The sequence below is a fragment of the Prionailurus bengalensis genome, chromosome A3 (genome assembly GCF_016509475.1).
Source record: "Prionailurus bengalensis isolate Pbe53 chromosome A3, Fcat_Pben_1.1_paternal_pri, whole genome shotgun sequence".
In the NCBI taxonomy this organism is placed as follows: domain Eukaryota; kingdom Metazoa; phylum Chordata; class Mammalia; order Carnivora; family Felidae; genus Prionailurus; species Prionailurus bengalensis.
In genome coordinates this window covers 84,948,754-84,958,007 of record NC_057354.1, presented here as the reverse complement: position 1 = coordinate 84,958,007, position 9,254 = coordinate 84,948,754, and positions in this window count along the sequence as shown.

Here is a 9,254-nt window from a genome sequence, read left to right as displayed (position 1 = left end):
ACTTGGGGGAAAAAAAAGAAACTTAGCCTCTACCTCAAACCATACTCCAAATTGTGTGCAAGGTGATTATATATTTAATTGTAGAAGATAAAATAATTAGTGTTCTAGGAGATGATATAAATTGTCTTAATGACAGGAATGATCTTTAAATTAAAGAAAAATGTCACCAATTACAAAGAAAATATATATGTATAATTTTGATTACATTAAATTGATAACTGGAGAACTTAGGTCTATTGGAAGACAACATTAGGGAATGAAAGGCAAGGCACAGATTGGAAGAAGATATTTACCAGATGCCAAATTAGGGCCCATATGTAAAATATATGAAGAACTGATATAAATCACTGAGAAAATGATTGACCACCAATAAGAAAAACAGGTCAGATACTTTAGCCTGCTCTCCCAAAGAAAATCTCAGTGATCAACAAACTTGTATAAAGGTGCTCAACCTCATTTGTAATGAGGAAAATGAAAAATTAAAACCCTAACATGATATTCCTCAACACCCATCAGAATGGTTAAAATCAAGAAAACTGTCAATAGTGGTGTCAAGGAAGGGAACCAGAGAAGAGACTACAGCACTAGCCAATGCCTTGATTGCAGCCTGTGCAGGACACAGAGCCTGTGGACCCAACCAGTGGGAACTGTCACATACTGCTGGAGAGAGTATTTTGGTACAACAACTTTGGAAAACAGTTTGTGGTCTAGAAATCCCACTCCTAGAAATATAACCAATGGGAATACATGGACTGTGCATCAAGATACATTTTAGAAAAGTGTTTTTAGCAGTAAAATTTCAAAATTACCTCATACTGGAAGCCAACCAAATGCCCTTCAAGAGTACAGTGGGTAAATATATTGAGCTATATTTGCTCAACAAAATGCTGCACAGCAACTCAAAAGAAGAATTACAACGCCTTGCAACAATGTGGAAAATCTCATAAAGTTGAGCAAAAGAGGCCAAACTCCCAGGCTCTTCCTTCCCAAGAATGCTATATAATTCTATTTACACAAATGTAAATAGGTAAGGTATTATTAGGGATGTAAGTTTATGTGTTAAAATTATAAAGAGCAATCAAGGAAGCGATTACCATGAAAGTCAGGATAAAGGTTACTTTGGGGAGGGGAGAAGGGACAAAGATCAGAAGAGAATGGGGGCCATGGATGATCTGGTGTGTTGGCTTTGTTGTCTTATTCTAATTGTGATTTTGTGATAATTTATTGAGCTGAATATGTTGTTCTGTGTATTCTTGTGTGTATACATTATCAATAAAAATATTTTTTAAAACTTAATGTGAGGCAAAAATCTTTGTTTCCACCCGGGAACTGAAATGCATTTCTTCTTTGTAATTTACTCTCTTTTCATTCTTCAGTTTGGCTGACAGAAATCCTAGAACTAAATCTGAGTGAGGTTCAGTTCTAGCAATTACATAAACCATTGTGACCAAGTATTTCCATTCTTTTTCCTCAGTCCTTGACTCTCTACTAATATTTCCCTTGCCATGATTGTTTTTAATATCCATATTTTAAAACCATTATTTAGTTTTATGTATTTATACCTGGATATGACTGCCTGGAAGGTTACATCTCTTAAAATTCACATTAACTTGAAACTCCAATTGTTTAAATTAGTAGGAATAGTGATTTCTCTTGGGAATCTCTCCTACCTACCTATCAACTGGCCAAGAATCCCAGAAGCAGAAAAAAAAAAAAAAGTTCATGTTCGTACAACACTTAATTAAATAGATGGCATCATAACTATCTAAAAGACTTGATTTATCAGAAAAATATCCAACTCACACTTAGAAAATAATTGAAAGAGTTTGAAGAATTTAATATTGCCTATAGGACTAATAACCATGTGGTAATCCTTTAAAGCATATTAATACTGCAAATAGAATAACAATGAATAATTGCCCATAACTGTCCAAATTCTATTGTGCCCAAGTAACCCTTGTAAAAAGAAACAACTGGAGCCCGAAAAACAGACATGTGTTGTTGCCTTAGCATGCCCAAGATGGCTGTGATTGTAGTCATTATGTGGTAGGAAGCTCTCATAAGTTTTAGCTTGGAAGTTACTTAATTCACACAATCTGTTACAGTTCTAAATGTAGTTCAAATTAAATGTACTTCCTAAATATAGCTCTTGAAATAAGTACAGTACAATTAACGGCTTGATAAAAAGGTTTTAAAAAATAAAAGATAGCTCTCCTAGACCTTTGAATGCAATATAATTAAACATGCCCAAACTTAGCATTTCTAAGCATTTGAATATGATGCACATATAAGTAAGGTTGAATACAACCAAAAACTTTTTAATAAACCAAAGTTGAACTCTTAACTTGTTTACTTGCAGGAATTATCCATAAGCTTGGCAGTGATTATTAAACAAAAAATAATCAAGAGTCTACGTGTAGTAATTGCCTTGTCACTTATATCACAATGATAACTATCTGCTGGATGGATGGCTAATTGTGAGAAGTCTTTGCATCAAGAAAAAAAATAATAAAAATCATAACGTGCTATTATGTAGCACAGTGTGTGTGTAGAGCCCTACCCCAGCTCAGAAAATATCAGATAAAACTGGAAGAATCTGAACAGACAACAAAATGAGTAGAGAATTTTCTTTACAGTCTAGTTGCTATGTTTCTAAAATATACCCCCAAATGAGCCTGGGTACATATGGGGCTTATTTTTCCTCAGTCCTGACCTAGTAGCAATTGGAATTAAAATCACCTACCATGCCCATCCTTCTTCTGAGTGAACTGCTTCATCAAGAGCCTCTGCTGCATTTAGTCCCACCAGGTGGTCCCCATCAGGTAAAACTGGACTAGAGTGGGCACTTGATTTTGGGAACCAATCCATAGGCTGGCTCTCCACCTCTGACTATCCCCAAAAATACATTGAGACAATCATATTTCTTGGAGATTTGAAGTTAAGAATTTGTTAGAAGACCTTGTACAAAACCATGGTGGGGCTGCACAAACTATGAGAAAGCCCATAGATAGTGGAATAGGAAAAAGGGGCAGTGTTATCTGACAGGACCAATGCAATGAATATGTAGACTCCAGATACTTGGAAACTGAACATTCAGCCCCAGTGTCCCAAAGCCAGGTTCTATTGTAATTCCAGTCCTTTTCTTTTTCAAAACAGGCCCATACAGTGAACTTCCTTTCCTTGAGCTAGCTAGTTAGCCAGTTAGTCTGTATTCCTTAGATCCACAAAAGCTGAACTAAAACAAAGCTTGGGATCAACAGTTAACAGTCTAATTGTTTCTCAGTTTTTATTAGAAGGCATGAATTGGGAACACAGAAATGCCAGCTGCTAAATACATTTACTTTAAATGCTGTTTGCAAAGCACGATACCAAAACTATTTTCAAGGACAAGATGGTTGCTGTAAACTTTGGCAAAATCATGCTTAATTATAAAAGATTTAGGCAACTTTTTATAATAAGTTAAGGGAATATTATTTTGAGAAGTTCAAAACAGAATGTAACAGAATCCCATTTAAAGATGGGGTTGGGAGCTAAAATATTTTAGTGATTCATCTGAATCTGAGACAAATTATAGTGGGCACTGTCATCTGAAATCACTTTATTTTTATTTTTATATTTTTACATCTCTTGGCTCACTATTGTTAAAAAGACTTAAAAGTGTAGAAAATATAGACGGTATTTGCTTGCCTTTCCAACCCATACTCCAGGATGATGTTTCAACCTCTGTTTTAAAGCTTTCCACAATTTCCTTACCTTCTCAACCCTCCAATCCCCTTTGCTTGCTGGCCTCCAACTTTGAATCAATTATGCCACTTGCTTTCTTAGCTCCTACAAGTGAGCTATTCACTAGGTTGGAGAGGTTTCCAACTGTGCCATCATGAAGCAATAGTCACCAGATGAACTTTCAGTGGCACAAGACAAAGTTTCACTGATCAGCAGAATTCATGCTTCCATTCTCTGAAAAAGTGATTCTGAATTTCCACCACTGTCTATGTAAGAACAGCTACCATGAGAAAAATGAAGGGTTTAAGTACTAAGAATGGGTTCCTTTAAATCTTACATAAAATTTCATAAGGAAATAAACAAGATTTGGGATGTTTTGGTAATCACTCTACAGTACCTTACATACTTCCTGAAATCTTCACCACAATCAAGGTAATGAATATATCCATCACTCCAAAAGTTTCCTTGTGTCCCTTTGTATTCCTTTTGTTTGTAATATGTAAGATTATAGAATTTACTTTTGATTAATGGCTGTGTTTAACAATTAGCTAGCATAATTCCTAAAAATTTAATAATCAGCTCTTAAGAGTTAAGATCAGCTGGCTATAATACATCACTGATATTCTTACCTCTCATTCTCCTCTCTTAGTGAGTTTAAGTAAATCTCAGTTCCTTCAACTTATCTTCATTATTACCTATTTGTCTAAGCTTTCATCAGTTTTAAGCCTCCCAATTCAGTGATTGAGCTCAGAACTGGACCTAGAGAGTCCTACTCTGTATGTTACAGGATTAAAAATGAAACCAAGCTGTAAATGTTAAAGGAAGGGAGAGCCTGGGGCATTTTCCTAGGGCTGAGAAATTAGAAAGTTTCTGGGAAGGCTAGCTCCAAGTAGGAAGGGACCCTTTCTAACTGAGGGACCCTTGGGAGATCTCTCTGTAGACGTGGGAGGCAGGAAGAAAGCAAAGCAGGTTACTTAGTTCTGGAGTGGGACATATTTTTTGTACACCATGCTTTCTGCAGGCACCACTTAACAGTACCACTAATTGAATTCAATGCCACTGATTATTTCAGTAGCAACCCCCATTGGGCCTGTATCTACCCAGGAATAATGGTTGTGGGTGTCAAAGAGGTAATTTAAAGAGATATTTTCCTCTACTGCTTTAAGTGAAAACTTGGAGGGTGGGGACCTGAGCAGCCCCAAAATGTCTTATTCAGGCTTAATTCTTTTCCCTGATTATACTGGAATCTAATTGTCATCTATGTGTTTCTGCTTTTTCTAATTAAAAAAAAAAATTTTTTTTTTAAATTTATTTTGGAGAGACAGACCAAGCAGGGGAGGGAAAGAGAGACACAGAGTCTGAGGCAGGCTCCAGGCTCTGAGCTGTCAGCACAGAGCCCAACGCAGGGCCGGCACCCACAAACTGCTAGGTCATGACCTGAGTGGAAGTCGGATGCTTAACGCACTGAGCCACCCAGGAGCCCCTATATATTTCTGCTTTTATGAATAGCAGGAAGATGGCCTGATTTTTAAGATTGCACTTGGCTCTTTTTTGAGCAGCAGCATCCGGATCATTCACTCTGCCACCATAATTTTAACTTAAAACACTTCTAAACTGTACTTGAGACTATTACAAATTTGTTTATTTCGCAGTAAATAAAATAATAAAATCTTCTTAAAATTATTACAACAATTAATAGTGTTTAGATTAGCTCAGCCAAATGCATACTTTTGGGGATGCTAGAAGTGTCCTAGAGGCAAATGGTTCTTTTAGTGAATGGTTCATTTGCACAGAATACTCTGGCCAGAGCTGAAAATGGCTTTTAATTGTTTAGGAGTGAGATTACAGCATTTAAAACATTAAAGTTTTAAATAACATTTTAGATCGATGTGAAGTAAAAGGATAGAAAAGTAGTTAAATTGCAGTTTATATTACAAAGTAACTCTCCTCGTATCAATTCAGTTACCAGCATAAGAAAATTTTCCTTTCAATACAGCTTTTCCTGTCTTTCAGGCTAATGGAAAAAATGATTGGTGTATTTCAAGTGAATGTAAAGGACTCTTTTGGCTCTGGTCTAGTATCAATATTCTGGGTAACAGTGTTGGGGAAAATTGGGCCCTGGGGGTTGTCATCTCATTGGCATGAAACGTATGGAAAACACACATACATTATTTCTGCTGTTGAACTATTTTCCTAAGCCTGTTACTATGGCTTCTAAGTGCATCAACAGGCAGGCCCCTTTACATGCTGCTCTTCACATCTCCAAATGCTCCCTGTCCTTTTAGTCATCGCTATTCAGAGCAATGTGGAAGAGCAACCCAGGTTTCACCTGGGAGCTTATTAGAAATGCAGAACCTTGAGCCTATCCCTGACTGCTGAATCAGAATCTGCATGGTTACAGGATCCCCAAGTCAGTCACGACCGCAAAAAAGTTTGAGAGGTGACCATCTACATGGACTTTCCCTAGAAATTTTGACCGCAATGATTCATGCCTCTTTTTTCTGAACTCCCACCTTACCTTTTGTCCATTCTGCATGATTTAGCATTTGATTATATAATCCTATGTTTCTCACTAATTATTGGACATATGCAAATATTATTTCCCTGACAATATTGTGAGCTCTTCGACCAGGGGTTGGTAAAATTCTCTAAAAGGGAGGCACCTGGGTGGCTCAGTCGGTTGAGCAGCTGGCTTTGGCTCAGGTCGTGATGTCACAGTTGGTGGGTTTGAGCCCTGTGTTGGGCTCTGTGCTGACAGCTCAGAGCCTGGAGCCTGCTTGGATTCTGTGTCTCCCTCTCTCTGTGCCCCTCCCCTGTTCTCACTCTGTCTCTGTCTCTCTCTCTCTATCTCTCTCTCTCTCAAAAATAAACATTTAAAGAAATTAAAAAAAAAATTCTCTAAAAGGCCACATGGGGGGCGCCTGGGGGGCGCAGTCGGTTAAGCGTCCGACTTCAGCCAGGTCACGATCTCGCGGTCCGTGAGTTCGAGCCCCGCATCAGGCTCTGGGCTGATGGCTCAGAGCCTGGAGCCTGTTTCCGATTCTGTGTCTCCCTCTCTCTCTGCCCCTCCCCCGTTCATGCTCTGTCTCTCTCTGTCCCAAAAATAAATAAACGTTGGAAAAAAAAAAAATTAAAAAAAAAAAAATTCTTTAAAAGGCCACATGGTAAATATTTTAGGCTTTGCAAGCCACATGGTGTCTCAGTTGTATGTTCTTTTTTGGACTTTAAAAGTTAAAATATATTAGGTAGAAAGTCATGCAAAAACAGACCCTAGTATACATTGGATTTGTGGGCAGTAATTTGCCCACCCCTACCCTTGGCAAGGCCAGAGTTGTATGTTGGGCTTCTGGTACAATGCTGTTATGGAGGTTTGCAATCAATGCTTATTTAGTGGGTTGTTACAAGTCATTTCACATTCCCTTCTGCCTTATGTTCTAAAACATTTTGAGGTTAGGTTTAGAAAAAGTTACAAAAAATTATACTATGTTGATAAAAAGAAATATTTACATATTTTAAAAAGAAGCTATTCATAAGAATGGAAGATTTCAGGGGCACCTGTATGGGTCAGTTGGTTAAGCCTTAGACTCGATTTCAGCTCAGGTCATGATCTCACAATTTGTGAGATTGAGCCCCGCCTCAGGTTCTGTGCTGACAGCATGGAGCCTGCTTCTTGGGATTCTCTGTCTCCTTCTTTCTGCTTCTCTCCACTTCCACATGCATGCGCACTCTCTCTCTCTCTCTCTCTCAAAATAAGTAAACATTTAAAAAATGGAAAATTTCAAATAAACTCATATATAGTTTTTATTTTCTTATGGGTGCTAAGACAAAAATAAACCATTAATTTGTAATTGACAAAAGAATATAATAATCCTTAATTTTTCATTAAGAACATATTGCTAAAGAAATGCTGATATTTATTCCAGCCTAGTATGAGTACATCAATAGTAAAAAGAATAAAAGTAATATGCTGACGTAGTTGATTTAAAATTTTTTATGGCAATATATTTTTTATAGCTTGACCACAGTATTATTCTTTACTAAGTGCTTGTTAACTTGTAACCTGATATTATTATGAGCCATCCATGGTGTTTAAAGTATTTATACACCAGGATGCATTCTTTGATTTTTGATTCCATTAATACTTAAAGAATTGAAACAGTGTTACCAAGAGAGGAATGAAAAAATATTCTAGGGAAAGCAGCAATATAACACATTTTTACAAACAGATACACACACGCACGCATGCACGCACACGCACACATAAGCTCAAGCCAGCATGCTGACCTGTGTTATTGCTCCAGGCAATGTTGGGAAGAGAAATGGGTTTTCTGTTTAGGAAAACTATTTTGTGGGTTTTTGTTTGTTTGTTTGTTTTTTTTTTTTTGCTTTGTTTGACCCTTATAAGAAAACCATAATAAGCTTATTTTGAGACCAGAAAAAAAATGTAATTCTCCTGGTAGGAAAGACCAAAAAACATTACTGTTATATATCTGATAGATTGTTTCTTTCATTGGTATCAAAAGAACTGGCCTGTGTTTGGAGATCTGAATTTAATGAAAGGCTACACAGAACATATTTAAAATTGTGAAACCGTTTGCTATTAACATGATACCTAATTTTTCTTAAGACATTGTTCATCCACAGAGAAAGAAATCATATCATATTCAAGATTTAAGAGCAGATTATTTGCGTTTATATCCTTTTAAGCTTGATACGTTCATAAGAATAGGGCTTTTAATTTTCTTATGCTTTAAGAAAATAAGAGCTAATCTATAAATAGTCAATTAAAAACTCATTTTTTTGTTGTTTGAACATATTTTTATGTTTCCACTGAAGGCTTTCCAAGTTTTATTTTATTTCCATGTCTTTTTTCCTGTCTGGAGTTATGTTTAATAATCTAAGAACACCACTAAACTGAATGTAGTTAACCTCACATCCCCAAAACATTAGATAATTTTGATCATTTTGAGGTGCTGCCCCTTTTTGCAGTTTTCTACTGGGTTTCCTGGGAGTGAAAGCTTGTACATTTCCAGATTGGCATAGAGAAACTTACTCTGAAATATGTCCAGGATAGTCAGGATGATGGCTTCACAGGAAGTCAGGTCTAGGGAATCATTCATTCAAGATGATCATGTTTAGGTATTAGAAATCAGTGAAGGTAACTTCAAAGGTCAAAGGCCATGAGCCTACTTTTTGTGTGTGTGTGGGGGGGGAGTGGGGGCAGGAGCAGAGAGGGAGAGAATCTTAAGCAGGCTCCACACTCAGCATGGAGTCCAACACGAGGCTCGATCTCACCACCCTGAGATTATGACCTGAGCCGAAATCTAGTCGGACACTTAACTGACTGAGTCATCCAGGCACCCTGAGCCTACATTTTAATTAGTGGATTTATGTTTGAAAAATTCCATGTTTCCCTTTTGCACATGCATGTGATTGTATGGATTCCCTGAGACGTGGCTGTGCATATTCAACCTAGTAAGGTGGAGAAGAGAGTAGGTACTGGGTTTTTACTGCTGCTATCTTTGGCCAAC